Raw genomic sequence first — 10915 nt, 5'->3', positions numbered from 1 at the left:
GAATTTTATGATTCTACTATTGTGTAATCATCATGATAAAGAACATGTAATGTTTTAATACAGTTATGCAATCTACAAATCTTAGAACATTTAATCATTAAGTCAATTTATACTCTGATAATCATTATTTTTGCTCATTTTTAATATCAAACATAAATATAATCAGGTAGAATAAGTTTAATGATTAAAATGTTATCAGTTTTATGTCATTCATGAAAAGGTTTTTGTCCATGACTTTTTTCTGAAGATACACTAACTCTTTCCTTGAAAATATTGAATGAAGCTGACAAGTGTACAAGTGGGAGCATATTATAAAAATACAATAAAACTACTTCACCAAGTAATACTGAGTTGAACAATTGAAACGATTATTGTCTCTGAGAGCTAAAATTCAGATGATTTGCAGTATCCCATAAATGCATGATACTGCTGGTTCTATTTATAAAATGTATCATTGGACTCACTCACTTTATGTTATTTATATCATCTATGGACACACTTTAATAAAGCAATTTTTATAAAAGCTATTAAAAAGGTCTTCAACCCTCTTTTTTAAAATCATAAACTTGGTAAAGGTGACTCACAAAGCAGGGAGCTTTATAAAGAAAACACACAAAAAATTGCATTTCTCCTTTTTAATAAATTGCAAATAAGAAGGAAAGTATGTACTCATTCATATTTTAAAATATGAATTCATTTTCATATTTAATCATTTTTATGTTATATAAACACATTGAGTTTTAGAAATTAAATAGTGACAAATATAACTTCCCATACTACAGGAATGTTGCTTTATCCATAATTTTGTACTTCTGTCTCCTCTTACATTTTCTTGAAATTCAGTCTTGAATCTAAAAGAAATTAAAGTCATAGAAAACATTGTTGCACCATTTTTCTGCTTCTCACTTGTTTGTATACAGTGTAATCATTTTTCTTTGGATACAAAGGAAGTGAACAGAAAAAATAAAATCCCATACTCTTATTTTCTTCCAGAATATTTGTTATAATTAAAAACTACAGAAAGAGAGCTTTCCTTTCTCATAAGTCCTTTCTTTCATAAAATAACAAAAAAAAAACTAGAACCACAAGAGACAATTTGGTCAGGTACCTATGGGAATTTAATGTAATAGAGCCCCTTTTGATTTGGGACCCTATTTCAGTTTGCTAAAGCTGCCAGGATGCAATATACCAAAAATAGATTGACTTTTATAAAGGTGATTTATTAAGTAACACATTTAAAGTTCGAAGTCCATGAAAATGTCCAAATTAAGGTATCTGGAGAAAGATACCTTGACTCTGGAAAACATCAATGGCATCTGAGGTTCCTCTGTCACATAGGAAAGCACCCGGCTGGCATTTGTTGGTCTGTTTCAGTGACTTTCTCTCGGAGCATCTATGGGTCCCTTCTTGCTTCTCTGAGGATATCAATCTGAGCTTTCTCTGTCCTGGGGATCTCCTCTCAGGGTCTCTGTGGCATCTGTCTCTGTGTCCTTCACTTGGTTTCATCTCTCTGCTCTCTGTGTTGGTTCTGAGCTCTTTATAGTTTTTTGTCTTTTACTCTTCATAGAGGGCTTGAATTTGGTGAGTCACATCTTTATGGAAACAACCTAATCAAAATATCCCACCCACAATAGGGCTACAATCACAAGAGTGGATTAAATAAGCATGGTTTTTCTGGGACACGTAACAGTTTCAAGCCAGCAGAGACCTTTATTGCAGCTACAATTAAGAATTGACTTGCCTATGATAAAAGAAAGTCTGCCTGAATAAAGTGAATGACAAAACCAGACAACAACTAAAATAATTTGGGAAAACAAATGTTTAAGCGTCTCTTCTGTTCCATTCTCAGTAGAATAAACAGCACAGTTCTTAGGGGAAAAAAAGGCTCAAGTTACAGTATTTCATTTTTTCATTCTCACCCTACAAGGGATAAAAGAGTTACTTAACCCAATGAAGAAAATAGGGTATTCCAAATGATTAACAGCAATAAAAACTATCATTAAATAATAAAGAGCTTAGTTTAATAGAAATAATATTTTTTCTGTTTCAGATAACAGTATGTTTACTTTCACTCAAATAAATGTGGGCCGGTATTATAGCTAGTGTTCATAAGTATTTTAAAACTAAAATTTTATATAAAGATTTTATTTATAAGTAAAAAAGAGAAGATAATTAAAATACTTAAAGAATTCAGCATGAGATTTCGAAGAAGACCGTTAAAAATATTTTGTCCTTAACTAAAGTATCTGATGCAGCAGTAGTAAACTGCTGCATATAAGAGAGAAACTCTTATCAAAGTGAGAGGACATTTTTGTCTTCTTGATTTTTTTTTTAACTAATAAGTGATTAGTTATTTAAAGTCACTTGATATTTAAAGAAAATGCTGCTTCTTGGATGCGATGCAAGTAAAGGACTTACATCTAAAAGATAGAGATAATATAGCTTAGCTCTCCCAAGAAAATATTCCCAAGATCCAACCTTTCTATCCACCATTGCAATATCTATTTTAGATAGTTTTAGGAGGAGTTTTGTGTCCATATTACAGATGCTGTGTAAGTAGTATTTGAGGTCTCATTTCTGGGACAAATAACCAGGATTTAAGAATATATATATTTAAAAGAAGATTAATATTTAGAAATTTATATTTTAAAAAAATTACAATATCACATAGAATATAATTCCACATTACCCAAAATATTTTAAATTTTCTCATTTGTGTTATTAGCTAAGTTTATCTTTTCTTACTTAGTGTTCTCATCACATTTTTGAGAATTTCCATACTTGATTAAAGATATGTTAATATAGCATAATTATCTCAGTGGAAAAGTAATTCTTTGTACTTAAGTTTCAAAACTTTGCTTTCCTGGTAGTAGTGTGTTCCAGTCGAATTCACAATGAATTAGTCATGCTTCAAACAAAGCAAAACAAATGAAAAATCTGGGTAATTACAAATGCTGTCAAAATTTTATTTCAAGCATGCTGCAAAACAAGAAAACTTTAAAGGACAACTATAAGATCTTTTAATATTAAGATTCAATGCAGAAAGAAAAACTTTAGATAATCACTTGCAAATTTGAAATAAGGCAACGATATGTCTGAATTAGATGAGATATATGGCTGATATTATCTAGGTCAGTGGATAACTAATATTCCAGAAGTTTTCCTCATCCCACCAACGTTTTCTTATGCAAAATTCTTCTCTGAAAGAAACTGGGGCTATTCTCCTACAATGTAACATGCCCCAGACAGACTTAAAACAGTTTTTGATTGTTTATTTGCAACATTGTAAACTCAGACCTCTAAAATCACAGGGGTCATCAAAGAACCATCTGCTAAATCTAGTAAAAATTTTGTCAATATGAATATACCCCATTCCTCAGTGAGTGGTCCTGGAATAGCGTGAATCCTGGCACTCAATACAGATATGATGGAAAATTCACTTGATCGCAATTACAGAACCATTTCCTTTACTAGAGTGGCAAAAATAATCAGGGAAGGAAACTTTTCTTCACTTCATCGTTCTGAATACTGAGCTGCCATTGTTGAAATAAGAGTGAAATGTTGTTCATGAATGGCTCGACTTTCTCAATGACATGCTGTTTTTCCTTTGGTAGTTTGTATACCATGCAAAGCAGATGGCAATCTTCTACAGGTGTCCCCCCACGTCTTCCCATCTTCAACAAACTGAGTTTCAATTTATCTGCCTTGGATTGTTGCAGCTCTACCTCTGCCAAACTTCTGAGCCACTCTCCCTTGATTGGCCTACCTCTAAGTGGTTCCTCCTCAGGATGCCAACGAAACAAGTATTTCTTAATCCTTATTCCAACTCTGCAATGGTTTGTATTTCAGAACCCAAACACTTGGTAACATTTTTGGAATAAGAACTAACATATCTTTCCCTCTCCCTCTCCCTCCCCCTTTCTCTTCCCTTATTCCTTTCCCTAAACCTTTCCTTATCCTTTCACTCTATAAAACTTACCACAACAGTAAGAAAAAAAAAAACAATATCATATTTCAAATTATTTTCTCATAAAATGTTTATTTAGCATAGAAGGGTTTTAAATCCATTTTCTAGAAACTGGCGACATTAGTTTATTCACGGCATATTATTTTTCTGTAATATGACTATGGGATTTATCAAATTAACATGAGTGATCATATCTCTTCAAAACAGCTATCACTAGTAGATGTGACTAAGTATACGCAAATGCATGTATGCATAAATATGTGTACTTATCTATCAATTATCTATCTATCCAAAGTACCTAAATAAAAGGGTAGCTATAATCAAAACATTTTATTGTATTTTGTTATCTTCAGTTTTGACCTATTTCATTGTTTGAAATATTTTTCCCTAAGTACACAAATTTTTAATCTAATAAAATGACCTATCAGATTATAGAATTTGGAATCTGATGTAAAATATTAGCATGAATAAAGTCAACATTAACTTTTGATTTCCCTTCACTCTTGTTATTTTCCAATCACTTTACCAAAACAAAAAAAAAAGAAAAGTACTTTATTTATGCCATTGGAGTACTTAGTGTGGGTCATTTTGAATGTGATTTACTAATGATATCTCTTAAAAGATCTGCCCCATCAAATTAATAGTCAATTGGTATCATAAATTTTATCTTAAACTATTAGGTATATAATAGTTAAATATAACTATTTTTCAAAGTTCCATTATCTCTTTAAAAATCTTTAAAACATTATTCCTTATTATTTAAATTAACTAGAAAGTAAAAAATAAAGTAGTGTTTAATATTTATAAGTACTTCTGATGTCAAAATAACATATTCAATTCTGACCGTTTAGAAGGAAACTGAACAAAACACTAGGCAATTGTAATAAAATTTGAAAGATTAATCATGGCACACTGGCACTTTTAGTTTCATAGTTAAATGGATATCATAAAACATCTCTCAGGTTTGTTTATATTCTTCATTATGGGTTTACAGTGATGCAAGGTGAAATGCGTTTTTCTAAGTTAAATGAGAATTTTCACTGTAGTCTTTAATTTTAAGGAAATAACATTATGCACAAATGTTCTATATAATTTATATTCTTATGAAAAATGTATATTTAGTAAAATTCAACTAGTCATTTTTCTCTGGAGTTTGAATATAGAGAGATTACTGTTTTATTTGTGAGCAAAAATCGTGTAATAAGGAAAGCAAAGTATTATCAATATTCAGGCAACACATGCTCAAGTCAGTAATATCTCGGGTGCTCCTTCCGCAGCGGAACGATACAGAGATCAATTTGGTCCCTGCACAAGGATGACGTGCGAATTTGTGAGTTCCATATTTTTTAAATGTCCTAAAAAATGATCATGGTGATGAATATACTACTATGTGATGATTTTGTGAGCCATTGATTGTACAGCATATATGGAACGTTTGTATGTTAAGAATGTTCATATTTGTATGTTGTTTTGGTTTGTCAAATTAAAAAATAATAATATTTTGCTTCTTTTATTGCTTAATCATTGTTTTCTAAGCAAGATGTTGTTATTACAATTGTTGCAGCTGTTGGTTAGAGAAGTTGGAATTTGGATAGACCAATAAAATAAAAAATAAAAATTTTAAAAGTAAAGTTTCTTAAATACGTATTAAATATTGCTGTTTTCTGGTTTAATTTTTAATTTATCCTAATGAAATGTTGAATACTAACAAAATAATTTTTCAAAATAAATTCATACTAATATCATTATCAATAAATCATGTTATTTTTATAATACGATTGTGTGTCTGTCAATATTCATTTTCTCTTCTGTTATATTGGTTTAACTACTAATTTAAAGCTGTTTTCATTGAATTTCCTGTCTAGATTTTTAATAACTTAAAAATGGTTCATGAGTTATTTTTTTGTTTCATGAAAATATTTAATGACTGTGTAAAATAATTTCCTCTTGAGATGCTATCTAAGGGAAACATATCAAACCAGTCCTCTATAGTTTAATGAGTAATAGGAGAAATAAGATAGATGAACAAATACTTATACTATGTGAGAAGAAATGACAAGAGAAAGCCAGAGAAAGAGACAGATGAGTGCGAAGGGCAGAAGGAGAGAAATTGCATAGAGCTGAGTTAATTGGGAGAAAATTATTCTAAAAAGAAGATGGTATTAGTCTGTGCTTTGAAGGAATGTTTCTTGAGTAATAACGATTAATTAAGATTATTTATATATTATCAGTAATTTTTTCTCAGTAGAAGTGTGCCTTTATTTAGGTTATTTAGAAATCATTTTCATATCTGTAAATGTTTATATTTATTTTATGACTTCAATCCATGTATATTAATATGAAATAAGATAACCTATTTAACATATGGAACTCTGCCTAACAAACAGTAGTAGCTCAGCAAATACTATCTACTCTCCTCTCTCCCTCTTCTTGTTCTTATTTAGGTTTATCATTGGTTAGAAACCAAGCAGAGAAGGTTTGGCTATAAGAAGTAGATTTACTGATATTATCTCTTCATTACTTCTCTTCATTTGCCTCTTGAGATCTTAATGTTACCTAGAACAAAGCAAAATAAGGTTATGTTAACTAATCTTCTTTTTTTCTGTGAAGGAGAGTCCCCTTAGAGGAGAAAACAATAATAATAAAAAACCTAGTGAGATCTGGGTTTATGGACAAATGATAGTTAGAAAATAGCTCTATGTTGCAATGTTTCACTATGGTTTCATATCAATGAAACATTTATAAAATGGGACATAGTCAATTATTTATAATTATAAATAATTTTCCATTGGAAACTATTTCAGTCTCTAAAAAAAAAGTTTTTATTTTAATACATCTAACCTTTTTTTAGTTAATTTTTAGAATCCATTTTCTCTGTGTTATACAACTAATTTTTATATTATAATCTATACATGCAAATATCCTTATATTTAGAGATATCCTTCTACCCTACTTTAAGTTCAAAAATAATTTCTACAGTGGGGACTTGGAAGTGAAATTTTAGAAATGTAAAAATTGTGGCAATAGGCTTCAATAAAAGTTAATTGCATAAGCAGAAAACGCCAGAAGAAAAATGAAAACCAGATGTTTTGATTAGCTTAAAAAATCTTAAGAAAAATGAATTTAAAATGTCTGAAAAAGGTTTGAAAATTATTTGAAAAGATATTGTGGGGAGCCTTGATTGTCAAACAGTGGAGTTTTAATTTTGCTTTAAAGTCAATGCGAAATCACTGAAGGGTTTGGGCAAATTATTGCAGGAAAGAAAAATGATGTATTTGTATTTCAGGAGTATGGATTTCACCCTAAATATAGACACGATTTGTTTTTCAAGATAGTACAATAATAATGAACAGGTTTAAAAACATTTGCCTGAGATAATTACTTTATCGTTACACATTCTACTGCAATGGTATCAATGAGCACATAATTTTCTCCTTGCTTATGCCCCGATATATTAGTTAGGGTTCTCTAGAGAAACAGAACCAACAGGGAACACTTGCAAATATAAAATTTATGAAAGTGTCTCACGTGACCGTAGGAACGCAGAGTCCAAAATCCACAGGGCAGGCTGCGAAGCCGATGACTCCAATGGATGACCTGGACGAACTCCACAGGAGAGGCTCACCAGCCAAAGCAGGAATGCAACCTGTCTCCTCTGAGTCCTCCTTAAAAGGCTTCCCATGATTGGATTTAGCATCACTAATTGCAGAAGACACTCCCCTTTGGCTGATTACAAATGGAATCAGCTGTGGATGTAGCTGACGTGATCATGACCTAATCCTATGAAATGTCCTCATTGCAACAGACAGGCCAGCGCTTGCCCAATCAGATGAACAGGTACCACAACTTGGCCAAGTTGACACCTGTCCCTAACCATGACAGTCCACCCCTTGTCAACTTGGCACATATATATATATATATCACCTTAGACCATACTTAATTTCCAAATGAAAACAAATAAGCACACATTTTTTCTTTTACCTGACAATACTCAACTGTCCTGCATATAACTGGAAACACATTAAATCTCTCCAGAATAGCGTGCAAATCCTTGGGCAACATTCATTCTTAAACCTGATATCTTACAACTTAAATAGTATAACACAAACAAAACAGCATTACAGTCCTCGTTTCTGTAACTGATCACGTGGTCGAAGTTCATATTTATCACTACCTTCTTCCACTACCCATTCCATGTTCCCTTTCCCCTCAGCAAGCACTTCAGCTGGCCGTGGTTCTTTGCCTGGTGGGGTGACCCAAACCTTCATTCATGAAGTCTCAGAGCCATTAGTGGTCCTGCCTGGATTGTGTTGTTGCAGTTTTCCATTGATTTTAATCACAGGACATGGTAGTACTAATAGACGCCCCAGGGGATCTCCTATATTCCAAGAAAACTCTTCTTTACCTCCATTATGTAGTTGCAGTCCTACTTCCTTCTGATAGTCAGGGTCAATTACCCCAGACAATAATGTAATCCCCTTCTTGGTGTGTTGATCCAGAGGCATAAGTAGCCCAAAGTGGCCAGGTGGCAATCTTAACTTCCAGTTCAGAGGTATCACTGTTGTTTCTCCTGGAGAAAGCACACTCCGTTTTGGAACTAAAACCTGTAGACCAGCAGAACTCAAGGTAGCAGGGACAGGAAGCAAAAATTTTCCTAGTGGATCACTAGGAGTAATAGTGAGTGGCACCACACCCATTTCCACCCCTGGTTCCTGGACCCATGGATCCTGGCTATGGGAGAAACAGCACCATACAGCGGATGCTGATTCAGAGCATACACAGCTTCCTGGAGAACATTACCCCAGCCTTTCAAGTTTTTGCCACCTAGTTGGCACCGTAATTGAGTTTTCAAAAGGCCATTCCACCGCTCTATCAATCCAGCAGCTTCTGGATGATGGGGAACATGGTAAGAACAGAGAATTCCATGAGCATGTGCCCATTCCCACACTTCATTTGCTGTGAAGTGTGTTCCTTGATCCGAAGCAATGCTATGTGGAATACCATGACGATGGATAAGGCATTCTGTAAGCCCACGGATAGTAGTTTTGGCAGAAGCATTGCGAGCAGGGAAAGCAAACCCATATCCAGAGTATGTGTCTATTCCAGTTAGAACAAATCGCTGCCCCTTCCATGAAGGGAGTGGTCCAATGTAATCAACCTGCCACCATGTAGCTGGCTGGTCACCTCGGGGAATGGTGCCATATTGGGGGCTGAGTGTGGGTCTCTGCTGCTGGCAGATTGGGCACTCAGCAGTGGCTGTAGCCAGGTCAGCCTTGGTGAGTGGAAGTCCATGTTGCTGAGCCCATGCATAACCTCCATCCCTACCACCATGACCACTTTGTTCATGAGCCCATTGGGCAATAACAGGAGTTGCTGGGGAAAGAGGCTGACTGGTATCCATAGAACGGGTCATCTTATCCACTTGATTATTAAAATCTTCCTCTGCTGAAGTCACCCTCTGGTGTGCATTCACATGGGACACAAATATCTTCATGTTTTTAGACCACTCAGAAAGGTCTATCCACATACTTCTTCCCCAGACCTCTTTGTCACCAATTTTCCAATTATGGTCTTTCCAAGTCCCTGACCATCCAGCCAAACCATTAGCAACAGCCCATGAGTCAGTATACAAACGCACCTCTGGCCAGTTTTCCTTCCAAGCAAAATGAACAACCAGGTGCAGTGCTCGAAGTTCTGCCCACTGGGAGGATTTCCCCTCACCACTGTCCTTCAAGGACACCCCAGAAAGGGGTTGTAATGCTGCAGCTGTCCACTTTTGGGTGGTACCTGCATATCGTGCTGAACCATCTGTAAACCAGGATCGAGTTTTCTCTTCCTCAGTCAATTCACTGTAAGGAACTCCCCAAGAGGCCATAGCTCTGGTCTGGGAAAGAGAAGGTAATGTGGCAGCAGGAGTGGAAACCATGGGCATTTGTGCCACTTCTTCATGTAACTTACTTGTGCCTTCAGGACCTGCTCTGGCTCTATCTCGTATTTACCATTTCCACTTTACAATAGAGTGCTGCTGTGCACGCCCAACTTTATGGCTTGGTGGGTCAGACAACACCCAACTCATGATAGGCAACTCAGGTCTCATGGTAACTTGGTGGCCCATGGTTAAGCGTTCAGTCTCTACTAAGGCCCAGTAGCAGGCCAAAAGCTGTTTCTCAAAAGGAGAGTAGTTATCTGCAGCAGATGGTAAGGCTTTGCTCCAAAATCCTAAGGATCTGCATTGTGATTCTCCTATAGGGGCCTGCCAAAGGCTCCAGACAGCATCTCTATTTGCCACTGACATTTCCAGCACCATTGGATCTGCTGGATCATATGGCCCAAGTGGCAGGGCAGCTTGCACAGCAGCCTGGACCTGTCGCAGAGCCTCCTCTTGTTCAGGTCCCCACTCAAAATTAGCAGCTTTTCTGGTCACTCAATAAATGGGCCGGAGTAGCACACCCAAATGAGGAATATGTTGTCACCAAAATCCAAAAAGACCAACTAGGCGTTGTGCCTCTTTTTTGGTTGTGGGAGGGGCCAGATGCAGCAATTTATCCTTCACCTTAGAAGGGATATCTCGACATGCCCCACACCACTGGACACCTAGAAATTTTACTGAGGTGGAAGGCCCCTGTATTTTTGTTGGATTTATCTCCCATACTCTGACACGCAAATGCCTTACCAGTAAATCTAAAGTAGTTGCTACTTCTTGCTCACTAGGTCCAATCAACATGATATCATCAATATAATGGACCAGTGTGATGTCTTGTGGGAGGGAGAAACGATCAAGTTCTCTGTGAACAAGATTATGACATAGGGCTGGAGAGTTGATATACCCCTGAGGTAGGACAGTGAAAGTATATTGCTGACCTTGCCAGCTGAAAGCAAACTGTTTCTGGTGGTCCTTACTAATAGCTATTGAGAAAAAAGCATTTGCCAGATCAATAGCTGCATACC

This window comes from Tamandua tetradactyla, chromosome 9 (assembly GCF_023851605.1).
Source record: "Tamandua tetradactyla isolate mTamTet1 chromosome 9, mTamTet1.pri, whole genome shotgun sequence".
NCBI lineage: Eukaryota > Metazoa > Chordata > Mammalia > Pilosa > Myrmecophagidae > Tamandua > Tamandua tetradactyla.
Note: the sequence above shows the minus strand (reverse complement) of the source record.